Raw genomic sequence first — 15217 nt, 5'->3', positions numbered from 1 at the left:
GCTGTGAGGAACTGTCCTGATTCTGTTATCAACCCATCAATGTCTTCAAGGAGAGGATTGTAAAACGCACCAAAGTTATAGTCTTATAGTCGCTTTACTTAAAGGTCCAGTGTGTAGGATTTGGAGATATCTAGAGGTGAGGTTGCACCACTAGATATATTCCTCCGCTCACTCACATTTTGCAATCTGAACTACGGTGGCCCTCAGGGGACATAGATATCTGAAAGGTGTTCTGTTTGTCCGTTCTGGGCTACTGTAGAAAAACATGGTGGACTCCATGTGAAGATATAAAAGGCTCATTTTAGGAATAGACGGTGGTTAAAACACATGGTAGTGAATACTTGACTGCTGATAGAAGGTCCATCCTACATCCTTCACTCTGTGCCCTTAAGCTGCCATTGGTTGTTAAAGCTGCAGTGTCCCTGTTACGACTGCAATGCTGAGCAGCTACAGCGCCTGATGCTCTGCTGTTGCTTGACTGTTTAACTACGGTACAATAAAAGCTTTTCAGTCTGAGGCAACGTAAAGCAGGACTGGTTCCTTTGTGTCTTTGACATCACTCTGAAAGAACATCACAGGAGAGCTCTGATTAGACTCTCAAGAAGCTTTTGTTTTAGAAGTTTAAAGCAACATTAAAACTGGCCTTGCTGCCCGGAGCCTGACCCGGAGCCTGATCCCCTACTGGACTTTATGACTAGTGGTCTGCGCTGACACCAGACAATGGAGACGGAGGCTATTGTGTCTCCGTCTTTACACAAAGGGTTGGTGAGTTAGTGACAGATGGTTGATGGACACATCTTAGCCCACTGACGAGGACTGAAGTCTTTAGTCGAGGTATTACACCAAATAGGATTCTGGCCTGATAAGGTCACATGGTGAGATGTCAGCGGATCATCAAAGTGATTACAATTCCTCCTGAGGAACACAAATATCATGACAATCCATCCAACAGAGGTCGAGACATTTCAGTCTAAACCACGAACCTGCTGCCGGTGCTCGAGGTTCCATAGTTACCAAACCATAAATGGTGGCACTGAGGGAAAAGTCAGGGGATCATCACAGACCCTCCGGTGTATCCTCAAGGTACCATGAATGTCTACGCTTGATTTCATGGTAATCCTTACAATAGTTGCAGAGATATTTCACCAAAAGCGTCGACCTGTTAGTGGCGCTTGAGGATAATCCAGAGGATCACAAAAGACGTTATGATTCATCCTCTGGGGAACATGACTGTAGTGGAGGACCTCCGTTAGCGTCACTAGAATCTTCATTGTTCCAGTGTTGACCTGAACCTCTACAACGTCCACAACGTCCAAGCTCACACTGTGCATCCTCAGGTCCAGCCCACGAACACCTGACTATCACGGCTCAGTCCAGCAGCACCGCACAGGCACATTCTCTCCATCGCTTTCCTCTTCCTGCCATTTTGAAAAGGATTCTCAAGCTGAGCGGATGAAGGAGGCCGTATAGTGCTCAGAATGTGAGGAACAAAACAACAACAACAACAAAAATGATTACATCATCATCTAACTGGCCGTTTACAGCAGCAGCAGCAGCACTCTGCATTCACCTCAGAGGATCAGCAGGAGATGAAAGGGAAGCTGTCTGGAGTTTGAGTCACAGGACGAGTTGTCCCATGGTGGAGACGTTTCTGAGGCTCAGTGTGTTCTGATGACGCCGTCTGCTGAGCAAGGCATGGAGCTGTTGTTCAGGCTGTTCCCCACAGCTCTGGGCTCTGATAGGACGACTACAGCCGGTGTTCCTACGTTACAGAACACCGAGGGCCTCGTTCAACTTCTCTGATCTGTTACGTCATCGTGTGATTGTTCATGTTTTCACCCAAATGATGATTCGAGCGGTACGCCGTCAAATTTGTTCATCAAAGAACGACTCTGCAACAATTCAGCTTCCTCGTGTACTTCTGGTTATGTAACGTGACGTTTGTGCTCTTCTCTGTGAAATAGTGCATCATTTAAACGCAGTACCTTCAGGGCAGGAGGAGCAGGAGGCCAGAGAGACGGTACTTTATGTCCCAATCATAGACCGCATATAACAACGTAGTCACCCATTGGTTTGTGGACTATGGTTTTGAAGCCTCAAGTTCTGCATTTGGGCCGTCACCATCTTGTTTTTGGGCCGTCGCCATCTTGTTTTGTTGCAACCAGAAGTGACACGAGAGGGTGGAGCTAAGTAGAACTGAATGTTACAGTTCACTTTAGGGTTAAGACGTCGTAAGATGGAAACAGATAACGACGTGGTCAATCTGAAGGAAGCCACGCCCTGAAGAACACCACCTTCACGGCCATTTTCTCATAGACTTCTATACAACCAGACTTCTACACAACCAGAGGCTTCACTTTTCAGAACCGGAGGTTGCTGCCTGGTCCTGATGCAGTGGGAACCGCAAACTGGAAAATGATTAAAACAAGAAAATCACGATACAGCTGTTTAACAATACTGTGTTATTATTCTATAGGAAGCATATCTATCATAGAAGTTTTATTTTCTGGCTCTACACTAGTCTTGTAAAACACACGCCATGGTAGAACGGAACAGAAGTCTTCTTTGGTCTCTTGAGAGTTTTTTCGTTATTTAATCCCAAACTACGATCAGAATCTCCTCCTCTGACTAAGAACAAACGACACAAAAGCAGATAGAAATCCAACGACTCAACGTGAGTCTACCGACAGTTTAAAGCTCACATCACACCACCAACAACCAGGGCGTGTCTCAGAGTCTCACTAGTTCTCCCCACTGACACCTCCTCTTAACGGATCAATGCGTTACACACAAACAAGCTCAATCAGCAACAAGTAGAGTCTGCTACTTACAACACCACCTGTGGGTCCTACTACACGCCCTGATGGAGCTGTGGGTCTCTGTTAGTCTCTATTGGTCTCTGTTAGTCTCTATTAGTCTCTGTTCGTCTCTATTAGTCTCTATTGGTCTCTGTTAGTCTCTATTGGTCTCTGTTAGTCTCTATTAGTCTCTGTTGGTCTCTATTAGTCTCTATTGGTCTCTGTTGGTCTCTGTTAGTCTCTGTTGGTCTCTATTAGTCTCTATTAGTCTCTATTGGTCTCTATTAGTCTCTATTGGTCTCTGTTAGTCTCTATTAGTCTCTATTGGTCTCTGTTAGTCTCTATTGGTCTCTGTTAGTCTCTATTAGTCTCTGTTGGTCTCTATTAGTCTCTATTGGTCTCTGTTAGTCTCTATTGGTCTCTGTTAGTCTCTATTAGTCTCTATTGGTCTCTGTTAGTCTCTATTGGTCTCTGTTAGTCTCTATTAGTCTCAATTGGTCTCTGTTAGTCTCTATTGGTCTCTGTTAGTCTCTGTTGGTCTCTGTTAGTCTCTATTAGTCTCTATTGGTCTCTGTTAGTCTCTGTTAGTCTCTGTTGGTCTCTGTTAGTCTCTATTGGTCTCTATTAGTCTCTATTGGTCTCTGTTGGTCTCTGTTAGTCTCTGTTGGTCTCTGTTAGTCTCTATTAGTCTCTATTGGTCTCTGTTAGTCTCAATTTTGTCTCTGTTAGTCTCTATTGGTCTCTGTTAGTCTCTATTAGTCTCTATTTTGTCTCTGTTAGTCTCTATTGGTCTCTGTTAGTCTCTATTAGTCTCTCTTGGTCTCTGTTAGTCTCTATTGGTCTCTGTTAGTCTCTATTGGTCTCTGTTAGTCTCTATTAGTCTCTGTTGGTCTCTATTAGTCTCTATTGGTCTCTGTTAGTCTCTATTGGTCTCTGTTAGTCTCTATTAGTCTCTATTGGTCTCTGTTAGTCTCTATTGGTCTCTGTTAGTCTCTATTAGTCTCAATTGGTCTCTGTTAGTCTCTATTGGTCTCTGTTAGTCTCTGTTGGTCTCTGTTAGTCTCTATTAGTCTCTATTGGTCTCTGTTAGTCTCTGTTAGTCTCTGTTGGTCTCTGTTAGTCTCTATTGGTCTCTATTAGTCTCTATTGGTCTCTGTTGGTCTCTGTTAGTCTCTGTTGGTCTCTGTTAGTCTCTATTAGTCTCTATTGGTCTCTGTTAGTCTCAATTTTGTCTCTGTTAGTCTCTATTGGTCTCTGTTAGTCTCTATTAGTCTCTATTTTGTCTCTGTTAGTCTCTATTGGTCTCTGTTAGTCTCTATTAGTCTCTCTTGGTCTCTGTTAGTCTCTATTGGTCTCTGTTAGTCTCTATTGGTCTCTATTGGTCTCTGTTAGTCTCTATTGGTCTCTGTTGGTCTCTGTTTTGTCTGGTCACAGAAACAATGACGTCGTCAGCCGTGACCCCGGCTCTGATGAACTAACTTCCACTGACGGTCATCAATGGGCTCCATTGTGTCACGGTGAGACACCAGCATGAATGGAAAAAGAAAAATTAAACACGAGCACATTTGGAAAAATCTTCAGTTTTGAAATAGCACCAAAGTAAGCAGAGAGCATCTTTGTTCAGGGAGAAGAGATGCTTATTGTATGCAGAGAGCAAACAGAATGCAGCGTTGAGTTGTTGTTCTGGGAGGACGGAGAACCAGAATAAAGCTTCTATAGAGGCTGGCCACAATAACCTGTAGAATACTCACAGTTTAATACAATACAGACCACCGCTTCAAAATAACCACAGAGCCTTAAAAAAGAAACATTATAAGCTTCAAATATTGCAGCGCTGCTGCATCGGATTAAATGATTTGTTAGCGCTCCGTGTGTTTCTTCTTCTTTGGTTTTGCCCGTAGAGACGCATCTCAGAGAAGAAGAAACATCGTAAAAGCGTCAGAAGGTCAACGTCACACATCTCTACAAATGATTACAATAATTAATCACAACTGAAGGATCAGTTTCTTTGAACTGCGGTGAAATTAAAGTCTCCGTGTTCTGCCGTCTACTTGGTTTTGCTTTCAGAACATCCGGTGTGACGGACCCGACGGGCCCGGCCCTACTTCTGCAGGCATCAACCATGCTCTTGAAAACGCCACTCCTGCACACTGCATCTCCAGTGTAATGGCGTCAGTGGGAATGATTATTCACTACGGGAGAGGAGCCGCGTCTCTCATCCGTTTCACTGATGGAATTTTAAATCGGCTCTTACACTGGCTTCAATGGACCAAAGGAGAAGATGCAGCACACTTTCATAGCAACGACGTCGCACAAAACTGCACGATGTTCAGCACCATGGGTCATGTTCAGGAGCGGTAAGAAATGACACAAGCTCGAGTGTGTGTGTGTGTGTGTGTGTTCTCTCTCATTACAGTGGGTGTTAATTCTGAATGCTTCCGAACCATTTCAACGTATTTGTGCTGTAATTTAAATGTGTGGTTAGAGACAAGAAAAGTGGTGCATGTAAATAACTTGTAGAGGATATCGTGCATAAATAACACAACAAATATCACACAGAGGGGCAGAATTACATAACAGTGACAGATTCCGCTCCGACTGGTTTCACCACAGCTTGAAACAGACAGAGTCCACACCAGAGCTCCGTCCTCAGGAACCAAACACCTCATCTGACCGAGGCCCAAGCTGCGTGTTCACCGCTGGTTCACCGCGGGTTCACCGCGTGTTCACTGCTGGTTCACCGCGGGTTCACCGCGGGTTCACCGCGGGTTCACCGCGGGTTCACCGCGGGTTCACCGCTGGTTCACCGCGGGTTCACCGCGTGTTCACTGCTGGTTCACCGCTGGTTCTAGTATTTGTCTTAAACCGGCAAAAATATTTACTGCATTTAAATTGTGTTTAACGGTCACGTCATACGTTAACATTTAGAATCTGTTGCACTTAAAGCAATAGTTCAACATTTTGGAAAATGTGTATTAAGATGAGACGATCAATACGACTCTGACGTCTGTAAATATGAAGCTAACGCTAGCTTACCAGACCATTTTACAGTCACGGTGTAAATGTTATCGACACGTCGAACATGTGTTGTTGGATATATCTTGAGACGATGAAGCTCAGCCTACCGCTAACCTCCTCAGCTGTCGCGGCTAAATTATGGAGAAACGTTGCTAATAGGCGAAGCTATCAGAGGGTTTCTGCGTAGCATGAAAGGGTGGAGTTTGTATTCTCTCTAGCTGACGGCTGGCTACTTAGCTGCACCTCAACTACTCATGTGTGTGAAATGATGAAACAGTAGAAGTTGAAATAATCAATTCACTTATAGATCATTTCAGAAGCGGTTTAAACTTGAGTTGAACCAAGACTCAGTAAAACATGATCACAAGGAATAAGGTCTTCAAGGATCCTTTGGCTCTAAACGAGCAGCTAAAACATGCACATCCAGATCTCAACAGCACAGAGGTTCAAAGAAGGCTAGAACAAAATAGTTCAGGCTGCTCCCAAGGTGTGGAGTTTCAAAATAAAACGCCTCAGGTGCAGCAGACGGATGTGTGTGAATTCCACTTGTATGCAACAGCTTCTGTACGAACCAAAACCCGTCTTCAGAAACATGAACACGCCACACATTTGCGCTAAATGCATGTACGTGTTTATGTTTAGCATGCTAACCGTCGCTAATTATTCATGTCAGTAGTTTTGCAAGTCATTGGAGTAGTCTTTGAAGTATTTGACAAATTGAAATCCTGTTCTTAAAATTCACGTCTGCACCAAATTTCATGGCAATCCATTAAATAGATGTCGAGATATTTCAGTCCGGATTAATTAAAGTGGAACGACAGACGGATCAACGACTTCATCCTCAGCGCCAAGCTGCTGGACTAAAAACATGAGATGCTACATACAGACGACAGCAGTACTGCAGTAAATACATATTCCTACAGCAGGTTCAGGTCATGTGATGCACAGTTCAGCAGGAAGTGACATCGTAGAAAATGAAACCAAACAGCAACCCGTCGTCCTTTAACACTGAAGTCAGCGACGCTGCTGTTCAACATTACGCTGCTACTGGCTTGTGCAGTGCAGTAGTACAGAGTGTGTATATATACGTATATATATATGTATATATGTATATATGTGTATATATATATATATATACATATATATATACGTATATATGTGTGTGTGTGCGTGTGTGTGTGTCTACCCTCAGAGATGTAGCTGTGCTGTTTATGCCAAGCTTACAACCCTTTTAATCTCTCTGGCTGTATTAGGCTGCTGCTGCTGCTACATCTTTCAAAATAAAATTCACCAGCTTTATTCCCACAGCTCCCTTTGTTAGCCTCCTTTATTTCTCTACCTCACCATTAATTCCTCCTCCTTCACGTTCATTTGTCACCACAGGTACGTTTCATGTCTCTGGTCCACATGTTTCTGTGGTGGGACACAGCGGCTGTTTCCAGGTCAGATCTCTTCTTCTTTCTCGACTCTAGAAACCAAACACACTGCATCCAATCAGCGTCAATCTCTCTCTCAACGACGACGTCACCCAGCAGCTCCGGTCCATCCCCGCAGGGGAGGAGGAAGAGGAAGAGGAGGAGATACAGGGCTGTTGTGAGGGGGAGTAGGTGGAGGACGACGACGGCGGTGCAGCCACATCACACAGGGGGAGGAAAAGCAATTTGCCTAACGGGAACGTGAAACACCATCGCGTTCTCACCCCGCCAAAACACACACACACACACACACACACACACACACACACACACACACACACACACACACACACACACACACACCCACCGCACCTCTGTGCCGGTCCTCCTCACATCTCCACTCTCATCTCTTTATTGAGCAGCATCTCGCTGGGCTCCTCACTGGGTGAAGCTGGGTGTGTGCATGAGAGAGGTATCGATCCGAGCGCTGCTTCAACAGAAAAAAAGAGAAAAGGATGAAGGAGTCCAGGCGAGCGTGTCCTCGCCTCCGTCACGTCATCCACTTTGTCTCTGGTGCAACACAAACCGGGCCGGCGGAGTCCATCCACCGATCAGTTGATGGACGCTAAATGAATCAACCTTTTGTCTGTTTAGTGCCGCAGAGAATTATGGTTTAAATTGATGATTAATCTGTCAATCAATCAATTATTGAGCTTATGAAAAAGACCATGATGTCACATCTCTGAATAAGATCTATAACGTAACCCTATACAACAAGAACACATGAACGAGTGAATGTGATGTCACTTAACTAAGCCTGAGCTCTAATCTGTTTAGAACATGAACTGGTCTTTGACTCTTCACTGGGCTGTAAAACAACGAGTGGATCCTTCAGAGACAACGCAGAGACTGAAGATGAGCTGCACCAGAACATCCAGGGAACAATGTCAACATGACATTAGTGCATGAGAAGTGTTGCAAGTCTGCTTAATTTCACCCCCCGCTGTGCTTCACCTGCAGCGTATGGCATTCAATTTACAGTAAACACACACACACGCACACATACACACACACACACACACACACACACACACACACACACACACACACACACACACACACACAGGTATGAGCGTCCACACTGACACACACACACACACACACACACAAAGGAGAGAAGAAGTGTGCAAACACACATGCAGTGTATTCAGAGTGTGGACTATAAATAACAGTTTGTGGAAGCCAGGTTCTGTCCTCGCCGGCAGTTCATAAAGCGCTGCGGAGCAGGGGACATGTGTCCCGGAGGTGGCCTGGATGAGCGCCCGCTATGACCCACATTCTGTCTCCTGACACCGGGCCGCTCACTCACCGCTGCCGAACACGCATCGTAAACTGCAGCGGCGTCCGAGTCGTTAATTACAGAGAAGGAGAGACGTTGTCTCCGACGGTGGACGCTTGTTTACAGTTCTCACACCAAACACACCGGTGGTCTTCAGGCTCGTGATGGAAGAAGGTGACAGTTCATCCGAACGTCTCGCAACACACAAAGGCAGGATTTGTAACTGAAGGACCACATTCAGCTAATTGAGAAAAAAAAAAACATGACAAGAAAAAGGGGGATAAATAACACTTACACACATTAACATAACTAGCTGTGCAACCTGTCAATCAGTGTGTAGCCCCGCCCCTAAATCATCCCCTGCTTTATGGTCTGTGTGACTCTAAATGGAGCATAATGTACTAAATGAACATCATGCTGTAGTGAAGAAGACTGTAAACTAGAGACTGAGACCATAAACTCATGTTTACAATGTTTACTGAGGGAATAAATCAAGAGAGAAGTAGAGTCATTTTAGACTAGACTTCTATACAACCAGAGGAGTCGCCCCCTGGTGGACACTAGAGAGAATGCTTTAAGCTTTAACCCATGAAGCTCTGGCTTCACTCTTCAGACCTGCAGGTTGATCAGAAGGTCTACGAGCCCCAAAGAGACCCACATCCAGAGCAGCACAGCAGGGACGTCTCTCAGCGAGGTCCTACAGGAAGCAGCAAATCGTCCTGATGTGAGAGACGGATTACTGGACAGACCTGATCAACTTCCTGCCCGATGACATCACTGTCCTGACGCTCCAGTCAGCTGATGGCTTACAAACAGACGTAAACTTGTTTTGATCAGTTTTGAGGAGAAGGTGTTTTGGGTCAAACCTCCACCTGCAGCTCAACACCAGCAGCAAACAGAAGAAGCAGAAGTTCATCTCATCCACACGACTCAGAGAGTCGGGAGGAGTTTGCATTAGTGTCAAACATTTAGAGGCCATTTCATCTTCACAGATTCTGAGGCCATCTGGCTGCTGAATCTTTTACGACACACAGAGCTCACCCGTCACGCTTTCACATATTCAAACACAAATGGACTTTTTACGTCGTTGAAGATGTGAATCTGTGTCCTTGAATGGACTGAAAAAAAAAGAAAGAAAAATATCCTGTTTATGCACAAAACTAAGTTAGTGGTGGGCTGACTCCATGTGAGCTCATACTGAGAGGGAAGCTGTTATCTGTGGAGGACGACTAAATATTTCATTCACGCAGCCGACTGAGTGTTTGTCTAAAAGTGTCTCGAGTCCGTGAGAGACGTCCTCATGCAGAAAGAAAGGTCCTCTTATCTTCATCCGTGTACTCAGAGTGTAAGACTCATTGATTCAGGTCCTTCTCTATTGATCCTTCAGTTTTGCTCTCGTCTAAAATACACAAGCAGCCACAGACCTCATCATCTAACCGAAGATCCATGAGACGAGTATCGAATTCATACATTCAACACAAGTGATACTATGGATTATCAAGTGAATAAAGCAACAGTCCTTCTTTTTGTTGGTGCCTGGTTTTGGACACATGTTGTGCTTTGTCAGTTGATGAAGTAAGAACAACAGACTAACAGCAGCCTGCAGTGAACCTGGATGTTATCTCTGATGGAAACGAACCCTGAATCAAACACTCAGATGTCAGAAGACCAGGTTCCTCACCGTTGTTACACCGACACTCGTTTGACAGAATAGAGTCACTGGACAGCACCGGATCACTCTGCAGCAATCTGCAGCAATCTGCAGCAATCTGCAGCATGCTTCACACGAGGAACCACAAACGTGTTTTTATATTTTATATTCTTCTAAAAGCTTCTTCTCTCTGACTCTCTACATTTTACATTTCCATCTTGTATTGTGTAAACAAACAAACAAACAAACAAACAATCTCTCTCTACCTGAACTCCTCAGATGTTTACTCCTCCACCGGCTTAAGATGCATGATAAAGACCATGAAAGCTCATTTTGTGTGTATATGAAATCACAACAAACACACACAGTCTGCACACACCACTGAAACCACAGAGCAGGTGACAAGACTCTGTGCATTAACAATGGCTCTCTGACATCTGATACCCTCCATCGCCTTCCTGCTGTTGTTGGTCTGGGGAGCTTCCACTCACTGTCTAACACAGACACGCACACACACACACACACACACACACACACACACACACACACACACACACACACACACACCCCCGGTTCAGCCAAACATCTGCTGTTTTTAACCCCTGCTGGTTGCGAGTGCGACCGTCACGGGGGATGGGGCAGAACTTCCAACTGACCTGAGGACTGTGAAGTGAGGGACGTGGACGTTGGTCCCTACCAATGCTGAGACAATGTCTCAGTGTCTGACTGTAAAGACAAGAGATGATGTCATGAAGGACACCTCTCCACCAGCGCCGGTCCCGTCCATCACCAGAAGTTGCTGCTACAGCGTTCAACGGGGCGTGTGTCCAGAACAAACACACTCGGTGATGACGGGGAAGTGTGTGTTATGAAAACAGAGGCTGAGAGGTGTGTGTGTGTGTGTGTGTGTGGGGGGGGGGGGGGGCAACAGTCACACAGGGAGTTAGCGGGCAACTCTCTGGAGCCTGTAAGCCAATTACCGGAGCAGCATTGATTGAGGCAGCACTTTGAGGCCTCGTCCACACAAGTGGTCCCTTAATACACCGGTCAGACGGCGGTGTCTCCACCACACTACGGAGGAGAGGTGCCTCCATCAGCATCCATCAGGGTGTCGGCGGGACACATCTTTGTAGCGATGCTGACAGGACTAATACGCAATATTCAACTTATGAAACGTATGCGTCACTCCATCCTCCTGCCTTTAAGGCTTTGGATGTCTGCAGGTACCGGACTCGTTCCCTCGGTCCGGATCGGTCGACCCCCCCGGAGATCGAGGTGAGCGCTGGGTCCCGAGCGCCGTGGATGTGTTCAATCAGCACTTCCACCCCCGTTAAAGGGTTCTCCGGGCCCTAATGACTCAAGAGGAGGAGCGGAGACGGGAATCGATGCAGCGGAGGCCCTCAGATTAATGATTAGGCAAACAGCAGCGCCGCTCCAGCAGCGCCGCTCCAGCAGCGCCGCACCAGCAGCGCCGCTCCAGCAGCGCCGCTCCAGACCCTATCGGGGGCCGAGGTGCCGCTCGGAGCGCGCCACGCTGTACTGACTTCATTTAACCGGCGTGGGGTTCTGGGGAAGCTTCTTCTGCCTGTGAAAGTCACAATCACAGGAGAACAAGGTCCATCTGCAGCGCTGCAGACAGAGGCTGGGTTCACGTCAAGACCAGCAGGATGACTCGACGCGTTTGTGTTTGAGTTCTCTGAGCCGACTTTGGGTTCAGATGCACCGATACTGATATTATAAATGGTTTGTCTCAAACGGGCCGACCTGGTATCGGATACCATCATTTATATCAACGTACAGCTTATTCATGCAGCACCGCTACTGGATCAGTACTCGACACCGATACTCAAAGCCTGAACATCGGTCACCGGACTGAAGAAGTCTTACAGGTTCATCTCTACGTGGGTTCAGAGCAACAGTTCATTGACTTTATGACAGAAGTCTTCAAGTGTAACTTTGACCAACAGTTCAAAGCTGAGATCATCACAGCTGATCAGGTCCAACTCGCTGATATTTGGGGACGTTTAGTTAAACAGTTGCAGATCGACTCATCGACTCGTCTTCATATTTCTCAAAGTAAAGTAACTAAAATAAAACAGGTTGACTCAGGTCACCTAACCTTAACCCAGGTCTCAGGTCTGACAACATGTCAACCTAAAGCCAGCCCTACATCTAAATCAAACACTCCTTCATGAGGTGATGCAGCTCCCATTAAAGAGAGGACAGAGAGGACAGAGGACAGAGAGGAAAGAGAGGAAAGAGGACAGACACACAATACCTCTGCCGCCCAACACAACAGGCCATTCTTCTCAGCTCGCGCCACAACACTCCTCACAGCTGAGTCCAGCCGCTATTCTCCTGCTGCTCCCCCCCCCCCCCCCCCCCATCTCTCCCCTTTCAATACGGGGGAGAAGAATGGGAAAGGAGAGAGGGGGGGAGCGTCACAAGCTGGAAATCTTGTAAAAAAAAAAAAAATGGCACAAAAGACAACAGTTTACTGGAGAGAGAAGGGGGAGGAGCTGAGAGGAGGGAGATAAGATGAGGGGAACAAGCGTCCATCAGCAGACACATGGTGCTGCACATCACTTCATTAAAACCACACGGCAAACCTGCATCAGCACCGAGTCTCAGGTCTCTCTGTTCCACCTGCCTCTGTGCGTCTACACCCCCCCCCCCCCAATCTAATCCCGGAAGCCAGGGCATCATTCCCAGGAGGAGAAGTAAATGTCACAGATTTACCTCTACGCCGCCGCTGCTGCTGCTGCTGCTGCTGCTTGTTTTCCTCCCTGTTCGTTATTCCACAGACATATTGAAACAGATAGACCCCAGCGGGCTGAATCCTGCTCTCCCTCTCTCACAGAACCGTCCGTGGTTCCCCCGGTCGTCTGTGAGCGAGTGCTAGCTCCACGGCTCGTGAGCTCATTCGGGCGGCTCTGCAGGCAGCTGCCGTTTTTCTTCAAAGCTCCACAAGCAGAGCAAATTAGAGGTCCAGCCCAGCTTAGAGGCTAAGCCATTGTGAGCTATTCACACTCCAGTTCCTGTCTGAGGCCAATGGCTGCAGCCCCCCTCATGCTCCCGCCCACTCTCCCTCCCTCCCTCTTCCTCTCTCTCTCTCTCTCTCTCTCTCTTCCCTTCTCCTGCTATCTTAGCCATAAATATAGACGCTTGACATTACCTAACACATGGTGCCTCCTGATAAACAGCCAGCTTCAGGCAGGTCTCGTGACTGGGAAAACCTCTCCAGGGGTGAATGCTGGGTTAAGGAAGGGTGTAGAGGGCAGCAGCACAAGGACGTAGGACGTAGGATGTAGGATTCAGGGGTGTAGAGGAAGGTGGGAGGAGGGTACTGTAGCATGCTGTTGTCACCAGCTTGGTGAGGATGAGGAGGGTTTTTGGGTTAGTATATAAAGAGTGGATGTCACCGTGACGTCACCCGATGGTTACTGCACTTTTGAAGCCTTGAGTTCTTCATTTTGACCGTCGCCTAACGCTGATTCGGACATGTCTTAGACGACCAAAATGTTATTTTTATGGACTGAAAACATGGACAACGCCGTGGTAGCTCCGCCCCTAAATCATCCCCTCTTTATGGTCTGTTTGACTCTAAATGGAGCATAATGTACTAAATGAACATCATGCTGTATTGAAGAAGACTGTAAACTAGAGATTGAGACCATAAACTCATGTTTACAATGTTTACTGAGGGAATAAATCAAGAGAGAAGTAGAGTCATTTTAGACTAGACTTCTATACAACCAGAGGAGTCGCCCCCTGATGGACACTAGAGAGAATGCAGCTTTAACACAGTTCTATGTTGGCTTCACCTTTCAGAGCTGGAGGTTGCCGCCCAGTTTAGTTGTCTACGCTTTGACTTAATTGATTTAGGATCTTGGGAGATTAAGAGCCCAGCGGCAGACCAAAGGGAAGCTTGCACCTGGCAGCGCAGGCCTGTACCTGCATGACGTGGACCGCTGCCCAGGCAGCCTGACCACAAACCCCAGAGCCGCCCTGAGGCAAGAGGACTGCAGACTTCTGCCTGGATTCACATGGTCCAGTCTTAGCCACATGTCCTCATGGTACCGCAGCTGCAAAGTAAATAACAGCAGCTCTACTGGAGAGAGGCTTTATCAGATTATGCAGATACTGGTGCACCTGTAGGACGTGAATATTAATATGACCCGTCTACAGTTGTGTAATCGCTCAACCTGTGGAGCAGAACTCACACGGATGGATTCCTTTGTTTAGGGGCATCTTTTGACATTTTGTAAATGACACTTTCATGTCAGAGAGAGAAGATCACGGAATATGAAGCTTCAGCCAGCAGATTAGCCTAGCTTAGCATAATGACTGGAAGCAGGGGGAAACAGCTAGCACATGTTGTGAACACGTATCTTATATATAATATATATTATATCTTATTATCTCTTTCCTTGTTTCATGTGTAAGAACAATGCGTTACCGTAGGTTTGACTCTTGCTTCCTGTAAGCTAAGCTAACCGTCTGCTAGCTGTGACTCTGGATTGCATGTTCCACATTTTATCTTCAGTGTGTCATGTAGTGTGGGACTTGCACTGGTCTGATTGTGGTCTTGACTTGGTCTGAACTTCTCAAAGTCTTGGTCTTGGTTTTTGGGGGTCTTGACTACAACAATGGTAAACTAGCAGCGGTATTATGTACTGTATATGTAACGTATGTCATTTACAACACACTGCTCAGCTATTCTAACAACCAAATACTACATCGACTCGCAGGAGCTGTAAACGCTGTCATGATGATGTAGATTGGTACAGATAAGCACCAATTAGAGCCCCGGGATCATCAAAGCCACTCCTCCACAGGAGGACTTCAGCTGAAAACACAGAACAGGAACTTATCCTGGTTTCAGATCCTTCTGCTCGGAGGCATCGAGGCTCACAGAAACACTCTGGAGCTACAGCTCACTAGCCGGCTAGCCGCCACAGCAGATCCACCAGCGTCCCGAGACTCTGGCACACAG

General features: G+C 46.5%; 1 protein-coding gene across 1 annotated transcript in view; it reads right to left on the bottom strand.

The window, feature by feature from the left end:
- The window catches only part of LOC137886997 (membrane-associated guanylate kinase, WW and PDZ domain-containing protein 1-like), a 47769-nt gene extending 34700 nt beyond the window's left edge, over positions 1-13069 (bottom strand). Inside the window, 1 exon segment of the mRNA XM_068729748.1 lies at positions 12961-13069. The gene's annotated coding sequence lies outside the window, so the exon portion shown is untranslated.
- Between the last annotated feature and the right edge of the window lie 2148 nt (positions 13070-15217).

The sequence above is a fragment of the Cebidichthys violaceus genome, unplaced genomic scaffold, assembly GCF_023349555.1.
Source record: "Cebidichthys violaceus isolate CVI_PGR_0920_01 unplaced genomic scaffold, fCebVio1.0.p SCAF_47, whole genome shotgun sequence".
NCBI lineage: Eukaryota > Metazoa > Chordata > Actinopteri > Perciformes > Stichaeidae > Cebidichthys > Cebidichthys violaceus.
This window is presented reverse-complemented; position numbering and strand designations above follow the sequence as displayed.